The 13,290-nt window shown below is 36.8% G+C and overlaps 1 protein-coding gene across 3 annotated transcripts in view; it reads right to left on the reverse strand.

Annotated features, from left to right (window-relative positions):
• LOC117107094 (kelch-like protein 29) overlaps positions 1 to 13,037 on the reverse strand; it is a 21,915-nt gene extending 8,878 nt beyond the window's left edge. Inside the window, exons 1-2 of one of the 3 annotated variants that reach the window (XM_033248647.1) lie at positions 12,796 to 13,037; positions 3,478 to 3,602 (exon numbers count right to left, since the gene is read on the reverse strand). The gene's annotated coding sequence lies outside the window, so the exon portion shown is untranslated. Of the gene's footprint in view, positions 1 to 3,477; positions 3,603 to 6,416; positions 6,554 to 12,795 lie in introns of those variants that run through there. The other 2 variants (XM_033248648.1, XM_033248645.1) reach the window with 2 other exon arrangements.
• Positions 13,038 to 13,290: the final 253 nt, after the last annotated feature.

Here is a 13,290-nt window from a genome sequence, read left to right on the forward strand (position 1 = left end):
GTATTTCCTCATAATTCATAATAGACCATCATTCCCTTAATTAATTTTCTATAATAATAACTATATTAGTTGTTAAAATATTACAATAGAGAATTTGAACAGACACTGAAAATTTGCTTTCTTTGGAGAACTATTATAGTTAAGCCCGAGCGAGGGCGGCACCATCTTTGTTGTTGTTATTGTAAAGCTACGTGATCGCAACGCGAGGGGATTTCGTGCAAATCAGGAACTATCGCATGTGGCCAGCAAAACATGTTAATTTCTCCTTCCAGAAGCTAAACTTGGTGTCTCTTTTGTTTAACACACCGAAGATATATCAAACCTGCGTATATAATCGTTTTTATTCGTTTCACTTTATCGTGAGTTACAAAAAACACGTTTCTAGTGGGGTAAATATTTCAAGTCGGCGATTTAGCCTGACCCTAGGCTGACTAAAAAATCGGCCTGCGGAGGTATCATTTTAGTCGAGGTTCACGTCATGCTAGTCGAAGTTCGTTTTAAGAATACGAAATGACGTAATTTTAAAGTTTTAGCTCGAACTACGACTAAAGTTCGTTTTAAGAATACCGGGGTTAATCATGCCTCATCAGTCAATATGTACACAAACGATCTTCATCATTACCATATGGACAACGGCTTCTACAAGTCTAGGTAACGATGACAGTAGCCATCCCATGTTAAACCGCAAAAAAAGAAATCCACTCCGCCCCCATTAAATACGACTGTCGGCCTACATTTTATGTAATTAACATCTGATCTAATATATTACGTACCTAGGCCTATGTGGTTGGCTACGGATAGCCAAGTGTAGAATACGAAAAGCTAAAAAATTCATATTTAAAGGAAAATCATCCTAGAGCAATGCTGAAAAGCTACCGTCTCAACAGAACAAAAATTCCATGTGGGACCTTGCTATCATGTATCTAACGGCAACGTCCTCGTCATCAACCACACCACAGTGCGGCAACACGAAATGTGCTGTACATACACTCATCGCTACTGACTGATTTGAATGTGTGTAGCCTACATTTCCTGTTATCTGATCTATTACACACACGTACTACCCAGCCAGCCTATAGGCCTAGTTCGTCTTCCTCTAGCTCTAGGCCAGCCTGCATTACAGTAGTGTACATTGTTTACCTCTCAGAGGAGAGACCACCCACCCTTGCAAGCACCACAAAACGGCTCATTCTTCGCTACCAACTAGACTCATGCAGACGCATTTATTAGCCGCAAAGCTTACCATTCCAGGCCGTGATAGGTGATAAACACATATGTGGAATATACAGGTGATCTGATTAATGACGAACACACTTTCACAGGAAACCCACCGTAGTGTTAAGAAATATGATATAAAAACATACTTTTTCATATATTTCCCGACAATATTTTCGCAAAAATTCTTCATACTTTAAATTCCCCAGGCCTTATCTTCCATATTATTGCAAGATCGGACTAATCGCGTCACAAACGAAGGAAGAGAGAGAAAAACAAATGACTTCAAAATTCGCTCAGAATCATCATATAAGCCCTCTCTCTCAGAGAGTGGGCTAATAATGAAAAACTGAACACAATACTGTTCTGCATAGGGCCTAGGCCTTGAACTGAATGCATACTTTGAAATTTAGATTTGTTTTCTTTATGGTTACTAAATTAGATGGTTCCAAAAGCAATGTTAATATTATGATCACAGATTTATACTCTGTTTGAACCTCAAGTTGGTAAATCTGTAAAAATGATTTTTCTGCTTACGAATAATATAATCAATGATGCTCGTAAAATGCATCACTGTATACAGATATGGGGATCAGCTCAAATATTCTATTGATGTTGCAGGCAATTCATTATTGAAAGATTGTGAAACATCCACATTATTAACCTGTTTTAGCTTGACTGTAATTAATTAATTAGCTATTGTACAAGTAATATCGGAAATTATGTATGTTACACATTCTGACGTGGCTTTTCCATACACAAATGAACAATTTTTGAATGGCACTCTAAAATTATGGGAACACCAAATTATTTGAGCTTGTTGTCACAAGAAGGTAATTAACTATAATAAAAATAATACTGTAAATGTACGAAATGATGCATGTTAAAATATAAATATTTTATGCATAGTTTTTCATGTGGCATTCGAATAAAAAAAAAAAAATGAATGCATAGACCATCGTAAACTACAGTAGCCAAAAATTTGAAGATTTTAAACCACCTCTTTGGTTTTTATTTTTGGGGAATAAAATGTACAAACATAAATGGCAGTGTTCTCCCCAGGATGAGGGTCAAGCATCATGGTACGTTCCCCCACCACACCCGCCCTCCCCCATGGTTGGGGAATTTTTTTTTAAATAATGACCTGACACTCTCAGTCATCAAAAATGCTTTTTAAGATTTTTGAAATGACTATAGACTTCTATTTTTTAACAAAATTGTTTGTGAAATTAGTGACCATACTGTTCTACTATTATAGCCTAGCCAGAATTGCAACAGGATAGCAATTTTGGGCCAACCTAGTTTAGGCCTAGGCCTAAATTTTAGCTTCAAACTGCTTGGCAAGTCAAAACTTAGGACTAAAACAAAAATTTTACGTACATGTCAAAACAAGGAAATTGGTCTTTGTAAAACAGATTTGTTTGTACAATATTCATTTTAATAAGCATAGGCCTACGTACTATTGTGTGAATCGTCATGTCTTTCTTGTCTACCTATTCATTTGGTAGGCTAACCACTTAGTAGTTGGACTAGCACTGGGCAGGCCAGGCCTGGATATAGCTAAAAAAACATTAGCCACGTAGGCTGCCTAGTTTGACTAACATTTATCTGAACTTACTTGTCTTTATTGTAAATTAGTATTATCATATTAAAAACGTTGTTTATTATTAAAAAAACAACCAAATTCAACATAGAGGCCATTGCCTAATTGTTTAAACACGATCGCGTTGTGGCTTCGCTGTCAAGAAGTACATGTGGTGAGGAAATCCAGATAGATCGTTCTGGGCACGCGCATGGACATGCATGGGAAGTTTTGAAGAAAAGAGTTTGGAGAATCATTTCTCACGGTAAAGATAACGCAAAAAGATCAAGCATGAACTTGGGCTGATAAACCAACATCGTAAGATAGCATTGTTTTGTGTTTAAATATTTTCACACTCACTCTTCTACTGTAGGATACATGGACAGCAATTTTTATTTGGAATTATTTTATTGACGATATTTCAAAGCGTCAGGGAAGACGCATCATGCGTCACGGCTAGCTTGGGAGCGTCACGGCCAGCTTGGGAGCGTCACGGCCAGCTTGGGAGCGTCACGGCCAGCTTGGGAATCTCACGGCCAGCTTGGGAGGGTCATGGCCAGCTTGGGAGCGTCACGGTGCCGTGACGCTTCAAGGGCCTGGGGAGAACACTGAATGGTCTCACAGAACTTTTCATACCAAGACCTATTGTACTTCAAGCTTAGTAAGTAAATGTACTGTACCTAAGGTGTCAGCTAACAGCTCAGGAGGCTAAACTAGTGGCAAACACTGTGAATTGTTGAAATCCTTGCAGACCTTTTGGTCCCTGGTTATATTCCTTCACTGCTGATCTCCTTGTACTGGAGGGCTGAAATTCAAGTTACATTTAATTAGCCCACTATTTGGTCCCAAAAGCAATTTTTGCCAATGTGGCATATACTTGGAAAAAAAGCAGAGTAAAAACTCCTGGTGTACTGTCTAATTAAGAAGTCCCTACTGGAAGTCTTTGCACTTTCGGTAGTTACTGAATCCTCGTTGTGTTTCACTTTACAACCAAAAAAATCGAAAATACAAAGGAATTGCAAATTATTAGTTTCACAATATGAATTAACCTTTAAAATATTGAAGCAATTTGGCACACTAAAACAACTTCATTGCTTCAAAATATCACAAGGTAATATTGGCATATTGGTATTACCACACGTACAGAGGCAAATTCTCTCTGTTTAGCTCATACTATACCACAATCCATACTACTATCCTCATAATTCATTTCCTTATTTGTAGCAAGTATTTCACCCTAGAAAATAATTCACATACCAACAACAAAACAGCCATCATCACAGTCAGTAATTGTACTGATCATTTCTAATACTGATGCACTTGAGCAAACCTACTCGCCATGTCACCTAATCCTTAAAATTCACATTAAACATACAGTTTTAAAAACGTGAGGAAAAAACCATGAAAGTGGATATTGCAACCTTCATGACAATGAAATACAAAAATATTTAAAAAAAACACGTTCATAAGATAATTAAGAAAAAAATTAATACTAAATATTAATGTATCTAAATATGAAAGAAAGTAAAAGAAAAAAAAATATTTAAAAAGCATTGCAATTATTTTTTTTATATTTTCAATTGCCCTTTTTTTTCTTGTTTTTTTTCTATAATTTCTTTACTTGTAGTGTAGACGTTTTCAGTAGGAATATATCCTACTCCTGAACAACTACACTTTTGTAAAGGCAGCCAATTATTGATAGTCTGTTGTTCCAAATAAAGTAAAATATAAATTACCAAACATAAATGCTCATGCTATACACACATGTGCTATTTTTTGGTCCATTTTAACAAATTTGACAAACATCAAGGCATTGGGAAAGAGTGAATTCCCAATGAAAATAATTTTAAGGAGAATGAACATTACTAAAGGTTTAAAAAAAAATTATGATCAAAGGACCAATCTACAGTATATTGTCATTATGTAGTTGCTGCGATCCATGATGACATTACAGATTGACCAGGCCAGGAAGTAAAAATTTCACAACACTTTTGAAACAGAATTGCACAGATAAACAATCAGTTGTTTATGTTATTTTTAAATGACTGACAGGGTCATTCAAATTACAATTTCCAATAAACAAGAATAGCCATGAAATTTCAAAAACCTAGCATAATTGGTAAGGCTCAATAGTAAAATTGTAACATTGTTACTGTATGCAGATATGTTCAATAATTCTGCACATTTAAGTCACAGAATATTCAACAATGGTGATAGAATGTTTAATGTAGGTATTCAATTAGTGATACAGACAGAATTATTTTCAGTTGTTTTCAATGTGAAAAAAAAAAAATTAAAAGAAGTTGACTAGGCCTCTACAATTATGCATGGAGAATTTATTTTTCTGCGCTGTTTTAAAAATTTGCGTTAAATTTTATATACTGCACACAACAATAACAATTCAGGTTCAATACAGATAACAGTACTGTATAATAAAATGGTAAATGGCTGGTATTACTGCGTGAATTACCAACGATTGGATCTCCATGAACATGTTGCTGTTTTTTATACAGTACAGTAGGACAACTTATTATTAATACAACATATTTTACATATTAAATTTTTACACAGTTTCGAAATTTAAATAACTACAATAAAAGGTCTAGCTAATAAAATTAATGGTGATTCTGCTGTGCTGACAGCATGTTGGTAAGCTGTAATCCTAGCATACCATAAAACCTTGAATTGAAGCCCTAGGCTTCCTTTTTTTTTTTTTTTTTTGCAAACTTTGGCCACTGTAACATCAATCTGTATCATAGAGTATATTTAAATGGCATTAAATCACCTTAACTAGTGTATGAACCAAGCTGGTTTTTACAGCAGCTAAGCTTTAAGAGAGCAGCTTAGCTCAGTTGGCTAATCTGGTGGTAGCTACTGTGTGTGCGCTGAACCGTGGAGATCTCTAGGTCCCTGATTCAATTCCCATCGCTGCCTCTCCTTGTGTTTCAGCTAGAGGGCTGAAATACAAGTTACAATAGCGCAGCGTCTTTGGGATGAGACATTTAAGCCGTTGGTCCCGTATGCATTTATGGCCCATGTGCACGTTAAAGAACACAGTACACTCTTCAGAAAAGAGTAGGGGATTGTCTCCCGGTGTACTGTCCAATCACCACCAGAAGGACCCTACTGGAAATAAGTCTTCTTCTAGACTTTCATGGGCTATCCTTGGTGTTTACACCGAATAAATCCAATCCAATTAATTTCGTTTTTTGAAATCCAAGTACAGTGAGAACTATCTTGAAAAGAAGCTGATGCTATCTTGAAAAGAAGCCCATGGGCTTCTTTTCGAGGCTAATTTTGCCAACTAAAGAGGGGGCTTCACCTTGGGATTAAACCCATTGGGCTTCAATTCGAGGTTTTACTGTACAGTATACAATGTAAATAAACTTGTTGTATACTGTACAGTACTGTACTAAACATAAAATTTCTGCCATTGTTACACAAAACATACGATCTGCACTCACTCTCGTTCTGTTTTCTAGTTGTGGTGACTGGTGTCTTTCCAGAATGTACATTCCTGACTGCTGATTGGTTTCTGTTAATTGTTACATTGTTTTCATTTCATTTATTCATCTCAAAACAAAAAATAACATTAACAAACACAAATACAATAACTTACGATAACAGGAAGGTAAAACGCGAGACAAGGACACCCAAAAGTGAACTAAATCCCTGCTGGTTCGGACAACCTAGATGATAGGATAGTGTATTATTATACTAGACACCAGATTCATGCAATCAAAAGGAAGTACATTACATGCAAAACTACAGTACCACAAAAAGAACTTGGGCTCGACCCAACAGTGAATATTAACGTAAAATTTGATAGAACTAACATCCTGTTTTGATGCATTTAGGAGCTGCAACAATACAATTAAGCACCCATTACCAGTCACCAATTTGCTAGCTGATGACTCATCAAAAATCCCTGTAAAAGCTTTAAACGGCGTGAGAGTTCATCTCCAATCTATCTCATTCAATTGCATCATGGGAAAATCAGATTATTAATCGTGACTGCTTACAAAATTCAACCTATCACACAAACTAAATACCTCTATATCACTATGCCAGGCACCAAAAGTCATGGCATTAAACATCTGTTCACACATTAGAACCTCCATTCGTTCACAAACAAACAAAGAAGACTGATGTACATTTAGCTAAAAAGCATACTTTTAACACTCACTGCGTTAGAAAGACCTTGTAGAAATTAAAATGAGAAACTAGTCTATGCATTTAATACTAGTTTTTGCATACTGTTTACATTGATGGGAAATCAATCACTAAAGGTATAATTGTAGGTATATCAGCCAGAAATTGTTATGAATTCTTGGAAATTTAGAAACATTTCCGTAACACATGAACATGTAATGTTGATTGATGTGATGACTAATGCATTAAAAATGAGTATCCTAAAAATCTATTGAATGTCCAGTCAGAGCAAGATTTGACCTTGATACAATTTTTTTAAACATTTTTTTGTATACAAAAAAAAATATTGTGAAGTTGGTTGGATTAATGAGGAGTTCTCAGGAGAAATTATTCAGTAAAAACAAGTTTTGTGCTGTACAGGTTCATCATGATACTCCAAAATGTATCCATTCCAAAAGAGGTTTTAATGCAGAATATATTATTCATATTTTAAAGCATGATTCATTGAGTAGCTCTGGGTAAATTAAAACATCAGATTTAAATGAGTAGCTTTATTTTCCCCACGGGACTCCACTGAATAAAATAGATGCAATTATAGTGAAACCACCTAACACTTCTGCAAATGATAGTAGTATTTTTGTGCGTGTAATTTTCAAGCCTGTTGTTCATAATGCATCAAAATTGCCTCTACCAGTCATAAAATTTAATAATAATAATATTTTTATAAAGCGCCTAATGCAAAAAAAAAGCCTCAAAGCGCGGAAAGATGCCAGTTGAAGTTAGGTATATCGTATAAAGAGGTCATTATTATATGACTATGGCATATCCAGTTGTTCGTCTTAGCTTATTGAGTCTAAGCGAGTTCATTCTCTGTTGAGCTGTGTTGGTTTATTTCTAAATCTTAACGATACGATTTTCATGTATAGTGGTGAAACAATTGGTAGGAACAGGGCCGCGACATGAGGGCTCCTTTATGGCCCCAAGGAAGAAGATTGTTAAATATGACTTCTTATTGAAATTCAGAGGATGATCAAATAGTTTTAAAAATATTTGTCCAAATAGACAACGCAAAGTTGTTTACAAAATCAAAGGCTCAGGTACAGTAACGTAACATAATGAAGGGCCACAAATGCATTATAAAATGCATGTGACACACTTGTAGTTACTGTACATTGTTACATTGGAATTGTTTGGAGAAGGAGGAAACAAGAAAATCAATTTTCTTTTTTAAGGCATGTTTGGTTGATTACAGTACCTACTGTATGCACGAATTGAAGTTTTTTCAACTGGAATCAAATTTAGTGGATTATATTTATTTTACACATCACATACCTAATCAGTTCACAAGTATTATGTTACAGTATTTGCTTATTAATTTTCTTACTAACTCTGTTATACCAGAGCAGGGTTTACATCTGCCATAGATTCAAACAATGAGGATCAAATCCCGACAAAGTATAGTTCATTAGCTACTTAAGCCTATAACCTGGTCCTGGTGACATTTAGTGGGAGTAACAAGAATATACAGAGTTGTATAAAAAAGGAAATACTGGTTTTCTTAACAACTGCCCACTTATAACATGAGAAAAGAGCAAAAAAAGAATATATTATTAAAAATAGTGATTATCCTAAATGTGAAAATTGGGATACCTTAGAAATCAATTAGCAGTGTCCCAATCATGTACAGGTACGTGTATAAAACTAAAGCTTTCCATACCTACTATAATCTGACCACATACATAAGCCTACGCAGGAATTAGCCCAACACTTTTTGATTTATCTGGGAATAGTATCTTTTAAAAGCAGCGAAACATTCTTGCAATTTGGATTGAAATAGTCATAGTGCCTTATGTACAGCTAACTCCGAAGAAACAATGCATTCTTCTTTTTACTGTGATTCGGTCATAGGCCTACTCTATTTACAATCTTTCCTCCACTGTGTCACATGACTATGCTATAGCGCCCTCATTATGTTTCGGTGGATACACGCCGACAGGTAGCCATGATGTTGTTGAATTAAATAGTTCTAGTTGAGTTTGATTGTTGTTTCTTTTATTCAACCAGCCTACAAATCGAGGTCTCAACACCCAGAGAATACAGCATGGTGTCAGAAATTTGTTAATAAATTGTTAATAAAACAGTATGACCCACGAATATTAATAGTGAGCTTTCGCATCAAACGACGGACGGACTTAAGGACGATAATCTAACACGAAAATCGATCTGCGCATGCACAACCCCCCGCAGCTTCTCGTTCTTGGCAAAATCACGAACGTTTTTGGCCAATTTATCATCCGTGGAGAATCACGAATGACTAGCTCAAGCAGCCTATCAGCGCTCTTTAGGGATACCAAGCAGCCAATAAGCGCTCTTTAGGATAACTAAAAAAGAGGGCGCGTGTCAGGTTAACGACGTCACGGACTACCGTTCGGTCTTCAATTGCGAAACTGCAAATGATAAGACTGCAGACAAGTATCAAAGACGGTCACAGTTCATTATTACATTTCTTTAAATTTGTACACTTTTACACAAGGCCATCCACATGCAGAATTTCAAAACTCAACAAAACAAGATTCTTGCAGTATTAAAAACTGCGGCAAAAAAAATTAAAAAATGTGTAGAACTTAACTATGCAAACATTTTCTTGTGTATTTATAAAATTGTGCATTGGCCTAAAGGCCGGTTCCCACTGAACACAATCAAGTGAATTTCGCGTCGAAATGTGGCGCGCGCTGCTGAATCGAAGACGCGACTGGCGTTTCCAATGTGAACATGCAAACGAATTTGTAGTCAAACACGCGAACGCCCAATATTGGAACTTTGACGCGGTGCGCGCGGTGGTCGCGGAGGCTTCGCCTGCGAATTCACAGGAAATTTTTTTTCGAATTCGCGAGCGAATTCGCGGCCGATGGACCAATTGCAAGGCTTAGATTCAATCTATGTCAAAGATCAACAATAAAGTCCCGACCATTATCAAATCTGATACCCTGCTACTACCTGAGACCTACAGTAGGGTACTGTAGGCTAGGCTAGGCCTACTATCTACCCTTAGGAGGCCTAGCTCTAGGGCTTGAATAAATTGACTAAAAAAAAACTATGTTTACATTCACTCTTTTGATTCATTTATGGAGTTCTGGGAATGTTAATCCTGAGGATTTTATCTGATTTCATCTCACAGAACTTTTCCTCCATCTATCAATGCGATAACAAAACAGGGGTGGCGCCAGCAGCCCAGAATACAGATCATTTCAGTCGCGCCTTCATTTCGGTCACGCCTTCATTTTGGTCGCGCTGTATTGTTATGTATTTCAGTCACGCTAAACAGCCTCAGTATGGAACGCCGATGTACGCACTAGTGCTTTATGTTTGGAAAGTATTTTTTAAAGGGTTCTGTATTTTTTAAGTTTTTTTGGTGCATGTGTTTCAGAATGAGTATTATTTATTTTTTCTTCTTATTTTTTTTTTTCTCTTTACGATGCTTGACTATCAAAGGCCTAATAGGCCTATTCTTTGTAATTTTTTTAGTATGATTGTTGTTTTAAGTTTATTTTACGATTGTTATTAATTACAAGTAATTTGAATATAATTTTAGCGTGTTCTTTTTCTTCTTACAGATTCAGAAGTGAAAATCATTATCAAATTCTGAATTATTCTGAATGTTGTTACGATTATGATTTAATTTGTTTAATCAAATAAACTTTTTAATCAGAATATTAAAATATACATGTATTTGTACATTCCATTTAAACTATAGTATTTTACAATCCATAGTATTTTATTTTTTATATAAATATGATCATCAGATTGCTGACTCAAAGTTAACGGCGACATAAAGTAGGTGAACGCACTTGAACACCTTCACTGCCACTGCCATGACCTGCTAAAAATAGCTAGTCATCTATATTTAGCATCTGACCTATATCTGCCTGCAGTGTAATGCGTTCACATTCCTGAAGGCAGCGTAAAAAGAATAGCTCCCTTGTTCCAGATTTGCGGCCGCGCCGTCGGCGCAGCATACACTGTGACCGAAATGCATTACGAAAATAGCGCGACCGAAATGAAGGCGTGACCAAAATGATCGGATACTGCAGCCCACAGCCCCCTTCCCCGGTCGGGGAGTGCTGCCCCACCCCCCTCCGGGGAGAAAAAGCACAATTTTATTTTCTACATATTAGTAGACTCTAAAATCGATTAAATAAGCATTTGAAACCCCTAAATTGTTAAAATTGTTGGAGGCTTCGCCCCTGGACCACTTTCGAAACCTTTTAATCAAAGCTTGACCACGCCCACATTGCTTTCGTCGGGGAAATCTGACCCTCCTCTGGGGCATCGGCCCCCTGTCGGCTAAATCCTAGCGCCACCCCTGTAACAAAATCACTTCTCTGTTGCCACCTGCCATTTCAAGTTTTTGCGCGCGGTCAGCAGTGGGAACAGGCAAGCGAATCATTGGAAGCGAGACATTCTTTACCGAAAGTAAACTCTTGTGAACTTTGCGCAATTCGCTTTGTTTGCCGTGTGACGCTCGGCGCGTCCGACCGACCTTAAAGCCAAAACCAATATAGAAATTTCACAAAACTTCCTCCCTACTCTTGTTGTAGGCATAGGCGCATAGGCTAGGCTAGGTTCCGAATGTAGGAGCTTTGTCCAGAGAGAGCCAGCAGTTGGCCCAGGGCCTAACCTAGCCTATAATATGATAAATTTATTATTAATACAGTCACTATCAGTGACAAAAAGCATTTTAATTAATTGAAAAATAAAGACACCAAACTACACTACATACAGAGATGCGAGCTGCCCACCTGTCTATATTCGGCAAGGAAATAGCAATGTCTACATGCTTATCAACATTCTTATAATACTATATAGGACCTACACCATTGTAACAGTTACATACAATGACGAAAGGTGGCCTAGCTAGGCTACGCTAGGGTCATGGATTGAAAGCACGTACAAGTCCGACGCCGCTTACCTTCGTCATCGACCCTACCCCTTGTTGAGGATACATAGTATAGTAAATACCGTGTCATTAAAAAAAAGGCCTTAAAATACACACTGCAATTAATGACGACAATGAACAATTATATATATGGACACACCTAATGTAAAACACACACCTAACGTAGAACAGGCAAGCGAATCATTGGAAGCGAGACATTCTTTACCGAAAGTAAACTCTTGTGAACTTTGCGCAATTCGCTTTGTTTGCAGTGTGATGCTCGGCGCGTCCGACCGACCTTAAAGCCAAAACCAATATAGAAATTTCACAAAACTTCCTCCCTACTCTTGTTGTAGGCATAGGGGCATAGGCTAGGCTAGGTTCCGAATGTAGGAGCTTTGTCCAGAGAGAGCCAGCAGTTGGCCCAGGGCCTAACCTAGCCTATAATAAGATAAATTTATTATTAATATACAGTATCACTATCAGTGACAAAAAGCATTTTAATTAATTGAAAAATAAAGACACCAAACTACACTACATACAGAGATGCGAGCTGCCCACCTGTCTATATTCGGCAAGGAAATAGCAATGTCTACCTGCTTATCAACATTCTTATAATACTATATAGGACCTACACCATTGTAACAGTTACATACAATGACGAAAGGTGGCCTAGCTAGGCTAGGCTAGGGTCATCATGGATTGAAAGCACGTACAAGTCCGACGCCGCTTACCTTCGTCATCGACCCTACCCCTTGTTGAGGATACATAGTATAGTAAATACCGTGTCATTAAAAAAAGGCCTTAAAATACACACTGCAATTAATGACGACAATGAACAATTATATATATGGACACACCTAATGTAAAATGAAATAAATATAAACACAGAGTGCCGACGGATACTTACGTGGTTAGTGCCTCGTCATTTTGTTTGTATTTTGGTCTGCTCCTTTTGCATTTATCTGGTCAGCAGGACCAGGTATGAACCAACAAGGCAACGTGACTACTCACAATGTTTGATAATGATATATACCCAATGACTAAGTCGAAATTACCCAAGATTCAGCAAAAATTGCCCAAAATTACCCAAGCTTCCTGAAAATTCATTAAAATTTTCCCTTTTAGTTCAAACTATAAACCATTTTTTATTGTAATTGTTTGTGTTTATTATTAAAATGAATATTCATGAGGTAATAATACGGATAGAAAATACGCCCTCAGTCAGCCAGTGTTATCAGTAGATCAGTGATCAAGTTTTATTATATAGGTTTTATTATATAGGCCTAATGCATAAAATTGGTAAGATCAATGGCAACGCAAATCACAAATAAACAATTCTGAACCCATGTTTATAGCAATTAACAGTCAATTAACAATGTTATGTGCACTTCGTTGAGTTTTG

The sequence above is a fragment of the Anneissia japonica genome, unplaced genomic scaffold, assembly GCF_011630105.1.
Source record: "Anneissia japonica isolate Jap-2015-1 unplaced genomic scaffold, ASM1163010v1 scaffold1726_len428862_cov177, whole genome shotgun sequence".
NCBI lineage: Eukaryota > Metazoa > Echinodermata > Crinoidea > Comatulida > Comatulidae > Anneissia > Anneissia japonica.